The sequence below is a fragment of the Hemicordylus capensis genome, chromosome 6 (genome assembly GCF_027244095.1).
Source record: "Hemicordylus capensis ecotype Gifberg chromosome 6, rHemCap1.1.pri, whole genome shotgun sequence".
Lineage (NCBI taxonomy): Eukaryota > Metazoa > Chordata > Lepidosauria > Squamata > Cordylidae > Hemicordylus > Hemicordylus capensis.
This window is the reverse complement of record NC_069662.1, coordinates 26716543-26728273: the sequence shown is the minus strand read 5'-3', so window position 1 is coordinate 26728273 and position 11731 is coordinate 26716543.

Below are 11731 nucleotides of genomic sequence, written 5' to 3'. Positions count from 1 at the left end.
TAGTCATGAGGGAATTTTTTAAAAAGCACTTCGGAAATGACAAGATACAATTAGAAATGTGTATCCTGGTTAAAAATTGAGAATAGTTATTTTTGTTTTTGTCTTATACATACGTATCTGAGTCAGAATTTATTTTATATAGCCGTGAACGATAACATATTGGTCACACAAATAAGGTAAAATGAAGACAACTATATTGACCTCTCTTCTATGAAAATTTGGGCTATGAGATGATGACAATCAATCACCATGGATTTCTATCCAGCATTGGAGCCAGTGGTTACGCAATGTATATGTTGCACATACATTAAATCAGTCCATACAGGAACTGATTGTATGTTCAGTTCCTGAACGTTCTTTGGGATACTGTGGATAGTTTTCAGACTAACATATCCTGGATTCAAAATGTACATGCCTAATCCAATATTATAGACCCCAGATATACCAATGTATATCTGGCGTCACTGAAAGTGCAACAGGCATGGAGATGCAGCATGGGAAGCACAATCTCTCTCTCCCAACATATGTGAGGGTATTGCATTGTTCAATCAGGATCAAAAGGCAAATCTTAAGGGGGTGGGGTGTTAATTGGTCTAAAATATGAGAAGCATAGTATAAGAAAAGACATGTTGGAGTGGATGATGATTAGGAAGAGGAAAGAATGAAAAGTAACAAGATAAGATAAAAGAGATGGACATAAATTAACAGGGCAATGTCATAGAAAGCAGTGAAGGAATCTTTCAAATAATTCTAGAGGCATTCTAAAAGGATATATTGATTGATGAATGGTTATAAATTAACTGGCTCCCTCAACCCAAACATCAAATACTAAATATAACCTTTACAGTGTTATGGTAGGCAAAAATGACTGCCTTACAGGTACAGTCCAGTGTATATTGGAAGAGGAGGTTTCTTGAACCCATTTCCTGTGGAGACAAAGAAAGCATGGTAAACAAGGGCACCAATGAGGAGATCTCCAGGTTGAAGATATATAGGATGATAGTCCAACATCTGACAATTAGCAATGTGAGCCTGGCATACCATGTGAGGCAATAGCAGTAGCAGCAACACTAATAATACCATCATCCTGAGTAGAAATCTAAGCTATGAAGAAAGATATCCTGCTTTATAGCTATAGCACTGTCATCAGGGTTCCCATGATCAGAATGAACATTGCTGTGTCTGCTGATAGACTGCAAAGCATGGAATATAAACACCCCATTTTAGAAAGACATCTGTTTAAGTCCTACTTCTTCCTAATTCCTAAATCTGTATATATCAGTCTTTGTTAATTGTTTTATTATTGACCATTGGAATCCCACAGGACAGTCAACATGCAGCACAATTAATTACAGTTCTTTGGATCATTATAGGGGATTCAAGTTGACTATTCTCTCTGGCTCTACTGAGTGACATAATTGTTATTTATTCTCACAAGCATTATTTCCCCATTTGCTGCAATCCGGGGGGAGAGGGGAATAGAACTTTTTACCAGAACTTACAAAACAATCCTTTTGTACAGTTAGGCTGGCAATGCAGAAACTTCTGTGTAATGTAGCTGAGATCCTATACTTTGGACAACACAAACAGGAGCTGGAGGAAATTGCAGTAAATATGCCCAGAAAGTAACCAGCCACTCCACAATGCCTATGGGAAGATCACCAGCAAGCAAACATCACAGGGCATCATGACAACAATGCCTGGAGTGTTCAACAGCAGGGGCGTAGCAGCCATTACGCAAACGCATTCAAATAAGTTGGGACCATCATGCCCCATGGTCACTCCTGATGCCCCAGTCACACCCCTGTGCTTTATTTCAGCCACAAAGGGGGCATGGGCTCATTTGCAAATGGGGCCGCATGCCCCATTTGCAAGTAAATTATAGCTAGCACTGCATTTGCCCTTCCCTGCTTGTAAAGGCAGTGAGATGCATTTAGGGCAGCCTGGGAACCCAGCACAGGCTGAAACTTTTTAAAAGTGTCAAAATAGTCACTAGACTTTGGGCAAGCATCCACATGTCACTAGCATGGCATCCATTGGCCATGATCTTGGAGGGGGCGTGCCAAGCATGATCATGACTTTTCAGAAAGGTCCACCTACCTGTGGTAGGGAAAAGGCATTTACACCCTTCTCAGTGGAATGCCATGCAAGCCTTTCATCTGACAGTAATTGAACGGTTTGAACAGTTTGATGCCTATGCTGGGAAGAGCAGAAGCCGCTTCAGGAGGTGAGCAAGCTTTTCTAAACAGAACAATGAGGTGAGTCTCACAATAAGTGAGACTCACTGTTAAGGGGTTAGCGAGGAGAGCGGGCTGAGCTTGCTCTCCCTGCAAATGAGCAGAAGGCAGCCCTGGGTGGCTGGATCGGCTACCCACACAACTGCAGGCTCTGTCACGGAATGGGAGGGGGCTGTGGGGAACGGGGGGCCACACAGCCCCCAAAAGTTCCGCAATGCCCTGTGCAAGTGCACAGGGCATGCTGGAGAGACTCCCGAGCCCAGGAGGCTCCTTGCAGCCTCCCGGCCTGGGGTCTCATCATGTGTTGCCATGGCACGGAGCTGCACTGCAGCAATACATGACCAAAAAACCTGGGTTAGTGGAACACTCGTTCCGCTAACCTGAGCTAAGGGGAGGGGGACTTAAGCGGGTGACCCACTTTGGGGAAACTGGGCTTGCCTGCAAGCCTGGTGGTTCCCACGATCCGTGGGAAGCGGGCTAAGCTCCCTTATCCCACTTTCCACTGATCGTGAGAATACCCTCAACATCTAGCCTTTCCCACTTTCAAACTAACTAAAAGGGGGGGGGGAGATTTTGAGGGGCTGATTTCTCTTTAAGGGATAAGTCCTAGTCTGTGTGTTTTTTATTTGCCAAGGCTAGCATTTGCCGGGGCTAGAAAACTCCTGTGTTATCCAGTTTTTGTTCGTCCCTGCCTAGAGGGGGTGAAATCAGCTAGGTCTGTGAGAGGCCCCACATTCCTTTGAGCCACATCCTGTGTCTCAATTTGAAGCCTACTTTGGGAAGAGCAGAAGCAGCTTCAGGAGGTGAGCAAGCTTTTCTAAACAGAATAACCTCTAGCCTTCACCCCCTTCAAACTAACTAACAGGTAGAGGGGAGATTTTGAGGGGCTGGTTTCTTCTTAATGGATAAGTCCTAGTCTGTCTGTTTCTTATTTGCCAGGGCTAGCAAACTCCTGAGAAAGGCTTGAGAAAGGCTGTTTTGACAGTTAAATAGCTGACCAATACAGCTGAGACCTATCCTGCCAATAAACTATATCTAAATACTGTAAACAGCCAACAAAACCAGTTATGAAGACAGAAAGTCAGCAGAGGAGGGGACACTTCCCAGTGTATTGCATAGAGTGTCACATGTATGACTATTTGCTCCATTGGCAGGAGTCATGGGTGTGTGCTCAGTGCAAGGAGTTCCTGGTTCTCAGGGAAGATGTTCATTCCCTCGAGACCAAGGTGGCAGATCTGGAGAAGCTCAGAGAGACAGAGGCATGCAGATGAGACCTTCAGGGACGTGGTAGAGGCATCCCACTGCAGGGCTGATAGCTCCTCTGCTGTCAGGGAGAATGAAGGTCTCGAGGAAGGAGGACATTGGTCTAAGGAAGAGGGAAATGCTCCTTTAGAAGGGAACCTTTCTGTGGGAGCCCATATGCTCTTGCACAGGGGATACTCCTCTGGTGGTGGGGGCCTCCTTGTAGTGGGCAATTTGATCATTAGAGGTATAGAGAGATGGGTTTGTGACCTGCGTATTGACCGCATGGTAACTTGACTGCCTGGTGCGAAGTTTGGAGACATCAAGCAGCGTCTAGAAAGACTGTTAGGCAGTGCTGGGGAGGAGACAGCTGTCATGGTGCATGTCAGCACCAACGATGTGGGGAAATGTAGTTGGGTGGTCCTGGAAGCCAAATTTATTCTGATAGGCCTGTAAAAAAAGAGATGGGCTGCACTTGAACCAAGATGGAACAAGACTGCTGGCACTTAAAATCAAAAAGGTTGCAGAGCAGCTTTTAAAATGATGCCTGGGGGATAGCTGACAGGAACTGGAAAGTATCTAGTTAATCAAATGTCATACAAACTTCTCTTCAGAATGCATGGAGTTTACGCAAAACCACAATACTAGAAACCTAGTTAGATTGTATACCCAAAAGGAGGAAGGTACCACTAAGTCCAGGAGGATGCCATCATGGCTAACAGGTAAAGTTAAGGAAGCCATAAATGGGAAGAAGACTTCCTTCCAAAATTGGAAGGCCTGTCCAAATGAAGAGAACAGAAAGGAACACAAACTCTGGCAAAAGAAATGCAATGTGACAATAAGGGAGCCGGAAAGAGAGTTTGAGGAACATTTAGCTAAAAGCATCAAGGGGAATAACGAAAAATTCTTTAAATACATAAAAAGCAGGAAACCTGTCAGGGAGGCGGTTGGACCATTAGACAATGAGGGAGTGAAAGGAATTATTAAGGAGGATATGGAAGTTGCAGAGAAGCTAAATGAGTTCTTTGTGTCTGTCTTCACGGCAGAGGATATTGAGCATATAATTGTTTCTGAACCAGGCTTTTCAGGGATGGAGGCTAAAGAACTGAGTCAAATAGAAGTATCAAGAGATGCTGTCTGGAAGTGAAAACTAGCAAATTGCCAGGGCTGGATGGCATCCATCCAAGAGTCCTCAAAGAACTCAAATGTGAAATTGCCAACCTGCTTGCTAAAATATATAACTTATCCCTGTGATCAGGCTCTGCACTGGAGGACTGGAAAGTAGAAAATGTAACACCAATTTTCAAAAAGTGATCCAGGGGCGGTCCAGAAAATTACAGGCCAGTTAGCTGTACATCCGTTCCAGGCAAATTGATAGAAAGCATCCTCAAGCATAAAATTGTAAAGCACAGAGAAGAACAGGCCCTGCAGGGAGAAAACCAGCATGGCTTCTGCAAAGGTAAACCTTGCCTCACCAATCTTTTGGAGTTCTTTGAGAGTGTCAATAAGTGTGTGGATCAAGGTGATCTGGTTGACATAGTATACCTGGACATCCAAAAATCTTTAGACAAAGTTCCTCATCAAAGGCTCCTGAGAAACTTAGCAGCCATGGGATAAGGGCACAAGTACATGCATGGATTGCTAACTGGTTAATGGACAAGAAACAGAGGGTAGGTATAAATGGAGAGTTTTCACAATGGAGAGAAAGTAAGAACTGGGGTCTCCCAGGGATCTGTATTGGGACCGGTGTCTTTTAATTTATTCATAAATGATTTAGAAGTAGTAGGGTTAAGCAGCGAGGTGGCCAAATTTGCAGATGATACCAAACTCTTTCGGGTAGTGAAATCCAAAATGGATTATGAGGAGATCCAAAAGGATCTCTCCAAATTGAGTGAGTGGGTGACAAAATGGCAAATGTGTTTCAGTGTTGGAAAGTGATGCACATTGGAATGAAAACCCCAACTTCAAGTATATGTTGATGGGATCTGAACTGTCGGTGACTGACCAGGAGAGGGATCTTGGCGTCATGGTGGACAGCTCATTGAAAGTGTTGACTCAATGTGTGGCAGCTGTGAAAAAGGCCAATTCTATGCTAGGAATCATTAGGAAGGGGATTGAAAATCAAACTACTAATATTATAATGCCCTTATACAAAACTATGGTGCGGCTACACCTGGAGTACTGTGTACAATTCACATCTAAAAAAGGACATTGTAGAACTGGTAAATGTGCAGAAGAGGGCAACCAGGATTATCAGGGGACTAGAGCACCATTCTTATGAGGCAAGGCTGCAAAACCTGGGACTATTTAGTTTAGAAAAAAACACGACTGCAGGGAGACATGATAGAGGTCCATAAAATCATGCATGGTGTGGAGAAAGTAGACAGAGAAATTTTTCTCCTTCTCACATAACACTAGAACCAGGCGTCATCTCATGAAATTAATTGCCAGGAAATTTAGGACCAGCAAATTGAGGTACTTTTTCACACAACACATAATTAACTTGTAAAATTCTCTGCCACAAGATGTAGTGACAGCCAACAACCTGGATGGCTTCAAGAGGGGTTTGGAGAACTTCATGGAGGAGAGGTCTATCATTGGATACTAGTCGGAGGGCTATAGGCCACCTCCAGCCTCAAAGGCAGAATGCCTTTGAGTACCAGTTTCAGGGGAGTAACAGCAGGAAAGAGGGCATGCCCTCAGCTCCTGCCTGTAGGCTTCCATTGGCATCTGGTGGGCCACTGTGTGAAACAGAATGCTGGACTAGATGAGCCTTGGGCCTGATCCAGCAGGGCTGTTCTTATGTTATGTTAACTGCCACCCCCGTACAAGCCCTGAAATAAAACTATCTTGCACGACCACAATTTTTTTTTGGGGGGGGGGGTATCTTGCACTATTTTCCTGTTGCTCAGGAAAGGGGAGGGAACACACTGATTTTTTTAGGAGGGGATATGTATATGAGGGAGGGCAAAGCACCCTGGGATCTGGCCTGCTGTGATCAAGGATGCTCTTGAGAGGGCTTATCTCAGTAAATCAGTCCATGGAGACCAAACTGCCCTCCTCTCCCCAGGGCAGCTTGTCTCCAGTTGACTAGCATTCTCATGAGAGTTCCAATCTACATTGGGTTGTTAAAACCTTCAGTTTTTCATTGAACTGCATGCTCAAAAAAAAAGTGGTGCCTCTCTCTCTGGTTAATATTAGAATTCTTGCACAGTGACTTACTCCTCTCTAGGGAAGCCTTCTGTGCACCCAAAGGAGATTTTGATGCACCATGTATCCAGGCATAGCCATGTGTGCAGACTGAGGAAACACCAAGACCAGGGCTGAATCTTTACTCTCATTCACAATTCCCAGGTTCGGATTGGCATTGTGCCATTGTTACCTGGGAGACCCCAGTTACCACAAACCAGACAGACAAGGATGATTGAAGGAAGCAATAGTCACCATTTATTGAACCAAAACCAGCGCTGGTGGCTCTTTCCTGTGCCTCGTGGCCTACCAGGAAAGACGCGCCAAATACCCAGTGCCTTGGGGTTTTATACCTTGGCATTGTTACACAGCTGGGCGTCCCCCATTCAGCCCGAGGGACCAATTAATTCATTACATTTACACATGTGTTTGCCTTGAGGCTGGACTTTGCCCTAAGTTTCGGTTCTTCAGCAGACAGATAAGCAAATTAAGAGAAGATTCTTTCACATTCTAAGAAGCAGGGCAGTTTGGAATAAGCCGATCATTCGATGCCTATGCTAATGAAGTTTGCAACACCCGTACCCTCTTCCCCCACCCTGTCTGTCCTTGGCAGATAAGTAACTCAGCAAGGAATTTTCCATTCAACACTTGCAAACTCTATTAACCATTTCTTGACCAGTGCAAACCTGAGTTCTGTCTCACTCTTTTTGCAAAGACACTTTCCCATTCCATGAGAACAAAGTAATTACAAAGCAGCTTTCAGAAAAGGCATTTCCCCCTCATTCCACACCATATGCTGATCTGCCGCTGCGGGGAACTGTGAGAGAAGGTGCCCCCAATTTTGAGCAACCCCAGGGGAGCTGTGGAGAATTGTGGGAGAGGCGAGCCCCAATTTTCAGTTACCCAAAGGGAGTGGGGTTGCCTTTCTGGGCAAAAACAAAGATGGGTGTGTTAAATTGGGAACATGGGCTGGCATATGGCATACTTTGACATGTTCTTGGCATCAGTCACCAAGACCGGGAGAGCTGTTGCTGGGGTGCCTGTCCCCATGGCTTACTTTTATAGAACAACTACGTTGACAGGGTAGCGTCTTCCATCCGGCCCCAATGAAATCCCCCAAACTGTCTGGGAGCCATGCAGTCTGCCAGCCCTATTTGCAAGGGATAGGACTTGCAGACATTTTTTTTTTAAAGTAGTGTTAGGAGAACACTTGCTCTACTAACCTCATATAGAAGGTTGGCTCTGGAGGTGGGTTTGCCACTGAGGTGCTGCCAGGATCCAGCTGGATCCTAGCAGTACACATGCATAGACAAAACTAGGCTGGGCTTCTTTAGCCCATTTTTGCCCATTCATGTGAATAGCTTCGTAGTCTCCTATTCATTTGCAAGCAGGGTGGATGCTGCTTAAAGGCAAGACCAATTGTCCTCCCTATATCATTTTTGATGAAGAGGTTCTAAGCGTTCCCCACCTTCTCTTTCTCTCAAAGATAGCATAGTGCATAGCTTGTTGAGTAAAGATAATTAATTATCAATCAATCATCTTTATTTTATTCCAAGACCAGCATAAGATAGAACAGTAGAGCATGATTCACAATTTTAAAAACAAATTATGGAACCCTAAAACTATCTATTATATTAATCCTCATAGACGTGCTCATGGGGATTCGTCCTGGCAACCCAGCGGACTGGCTGGGCGGTGGAGGTTCTCCGGATTGGCAGGGCGGCAGAGGCTCACACGAGGCCGTTGGCTGCTGCTGGGGAAAATTGTAGCAGCGGCGAGGCGGTGGCGGCAGCGGAGGGCCCGGCCACTCCAAGGAGTTAGGTGGCTGCAGGAGGGAACAGGCAGGGAGGCGCAACAGGGAGGCAATGTGTTTGGCTCCAGTGGAGAGGTGGCAAGGTGGCGGCAGTTTCAGGCCCAGTCGCGGTGGCGGGCTCCTGAAGAGCACTGGGGGGAGCAAGTGGAGGAGGACACCGGAGGCAGGGGGGCAAACCGGGCAGCAGTGGGCCATGCCCCCCCCGGATGCCGGGCCAGCCAGAAAGTTGAGCATGCCAGCGTGGGAGGCGGTTACCCAAATAGTGCACAGATGATCTGTGTGAGGTCGGCTAGTATTACTATAAAATTACTACTCTAATACTATAAAGCTATATTATATTACTGTAAAGCTGCTACCCTTAGAAAAGGGGGTAGCTGTGAGATTAAATCACCTGTTTAATTTTTTAATTAAAAATTTATAGGCATATAAAGTATAAGCTATATAAAATGCAATAAGTGGTGGCTAAAATTGAGTATAGAAAATAAAACATTTAAATAGGGTAACTAAAAAAGATAAAATAGTCATCAGTTTAAAGCTATGCAGAGCTGATGCAAGGGTATGGCCCGGCAGTCACAGCCCAGCAGATCCTACATATGCAATGCAGAACTTGGCCGTGGTATATGTGATGACCGGGTCGTCATCCTAAAGCAGGAACTGGGTATAGACATTGTTTGAGTGGCCAGGGTACTTACAAAGTAGCAGAAATACAGGCTTGGCCCGAATATCTTTGTAAAAGGGGCAAAACAGGAGTATATTTTCAGTGGTTTCTACCTCCGCAACTGGGATCTTTCTGTATTTGCCTTCCAATACATCAGAGGGGAGGGCATGACAATGGGTAAGGGTAAAAGCCCTTCTGTGGCTTGGGATTTCAAGCTGTGACAGGCAGAGTATTTCTGACTTTCCGAGGACAGGAACGTTGGAACCCTGCCTAGGTCAGCCTGGCATTCAGTGTCCATTATCCTCTATTTGATTACTGTTTTCTCCTGGTCATGGTATATAGCATGTAGGCAGTGTGGTGGTGGTGGCAGGAGCAACAATTTAGTGCACACAGCCCTTTTTCAGGAAGATTGAAAATTGTCCTTTAGAGTCAGAGGGGCCGGACCCCAAGGGTTTAGGGATAATTTAAGCCAGAGGTTAAGAGTGGACAACCACACTTGGCAAGTGGACAACCACACTCAGCTAGGTTCCTTGGCAAGCATCTCATTTATCGTTTGATCTAACTGGAGGGACCATTTGGCATGACACCTGGGTTGTCCTGCAGCTAAGTGTGTGTGTGTGTGTGTGTGTGTGTGTGTGTGTGTGTGTGTGTGTGTATACCTCCAACTGGATCTGCTGGGAAAGAAACAATAATTGAAGACAGATCAGGAAATGATCACTGTCAAGGTGAGGTAGTACCTTAAAATTCTCAGCAAAGGGTTACAGGTTTCCAGAAATACTGAAGTAATCAATGGTAATTGCTTTGTAACCAATTAATAAGTAGATTCTCCTGGATGGTCTTCTGCGAAAGAGCCATTTAATATATGGAGGTTGAGCCTGGCAATCAATGTTTCTAGGCAGAGGCCATGAGGCCATGTAATTTGAACTCTGGTCCTTAGAGAGGTGCGGGGGGGGGGAGTGCTTGGACTCCAAGCATGGAGGTAGAAGCTGGTGTTGGGAGAATAGGGTGTGGTCATCAATCCCCAGCCTGGCATTGAAGTCAACCTCCAACACCACCAGTGCATCAGGATGACGACCAGAAAAAGGTCATCAATATAATCTTCGAATTTAGCCCATGCAGAGCTGATTTTGGGTTTTCAGTACTGTGTCAGGAGGTATGTATCAATTATCATAAGTAAGCCGGGCCCCAGGTGAATTAGAATAGCCATAGCAGTTTGTTTAAGTGGAGTGAATGGTGATGTTGAACACAGGGTAGTGGAGACTAATATCTCCAGGCCACCTTTAAGTCTCCCTCAGCCTGCCCCAGGAGTGGTATCTATTAAGCACAAGGTCATCCCCAACTATTTGCCCCAGAGCAAATAAGTAGATGGGAGGCCCACCATCAAAATGGGGGGAAGGCCCACCATCCAGACTGCATATAGGCTGCACATAATGGGGGGAAAGGAACCAGTACCCACAGCAGGGAATTGACTCACAGCCCCTGACCCAACAGGAAGCTCTCTTCCCCACTGAGTTACTGTACTATTGGGGGGAAGCACATGCATAAACCCATGGGAGGGCCTCAGAGAGAGTTGGGGGTGTGTGTGAGTGCCCAGGCCCCCGAACCCAGCCCTATTCCGACCTGTAGGCTCAAAATTGAAGGAATCGCCTCCGCCGCCACCAAACCTGTGGGCCAAACCTGCTGCAGCATCCTCCTCCTTCAAGAACTGCTGATGACTAAGACACTGCACACGTGGGATGTCCCACGAAGCCCTCCACTGCTCTGAAGAACTGTGGAGGAGCCCACTCTGCCCTCCACTTATACAAGACCAGGAGCAGCCAACGGACGTTTGACCTGGTTGCTTGCCAGAGCAGGACTGAGGGGTAATAGAGGACGGGTCATCAGAAAGAGCACACTAGCCCCACCTCCCTATGCCCCTCCAACCAATCAGGTAGCCTCATTAGCCTAATGCTTCATTCAAAATGAGGCAGGCACAAAGATCCTGTGCTCCAACACTGTTGAGGGTGAAATGGGGTTATTCCCAATCTTGCAGCTTCTGGCACTGACACTGCTAAGGCTGAACATCTGGGGGACAGGTTCAGGAGGGCCATACACCATGCTTAATTGTTCAGCCATGTCCCCCCAGCAGCCAAGAACTGTGCTTGCCCAGGAACACCTTTCCTGTCCACTCCCAGTGAGAGGATTTCAGTATGGAGGTGATGTGGTAACTTCCCATCACAGCTTTCTGCATCTTTCTTTGATAAAGCAGTTAGTGTTCCTCAAGATAAACTTGCCAGAGCTGAGATATTTCAAATTGCCAACTGAGTGAGCTTCTTTATGCAAACTACTGCAGGTTCTCCAAGGCTTCAGGCAGGAGTCTTTTCTTGCTCATACTGGAGATACCAGGGATTGAGCCAGAGACCTTCTGCACACAAAGCAGATGTTCTAACACTGTAGACATTGGCAACAAACACAGGAGGGATGCTGTGCTGGGGCTAAATAGGGGCAGTTGCTCTCCATCTGATAAATGTAAGTACATTGCCACTTCTTAAGGTCTTTCTTTCTTTAGTTAACAGGGTTGGGAAGCTGGAATCTACAAAGAGAAAAATATCT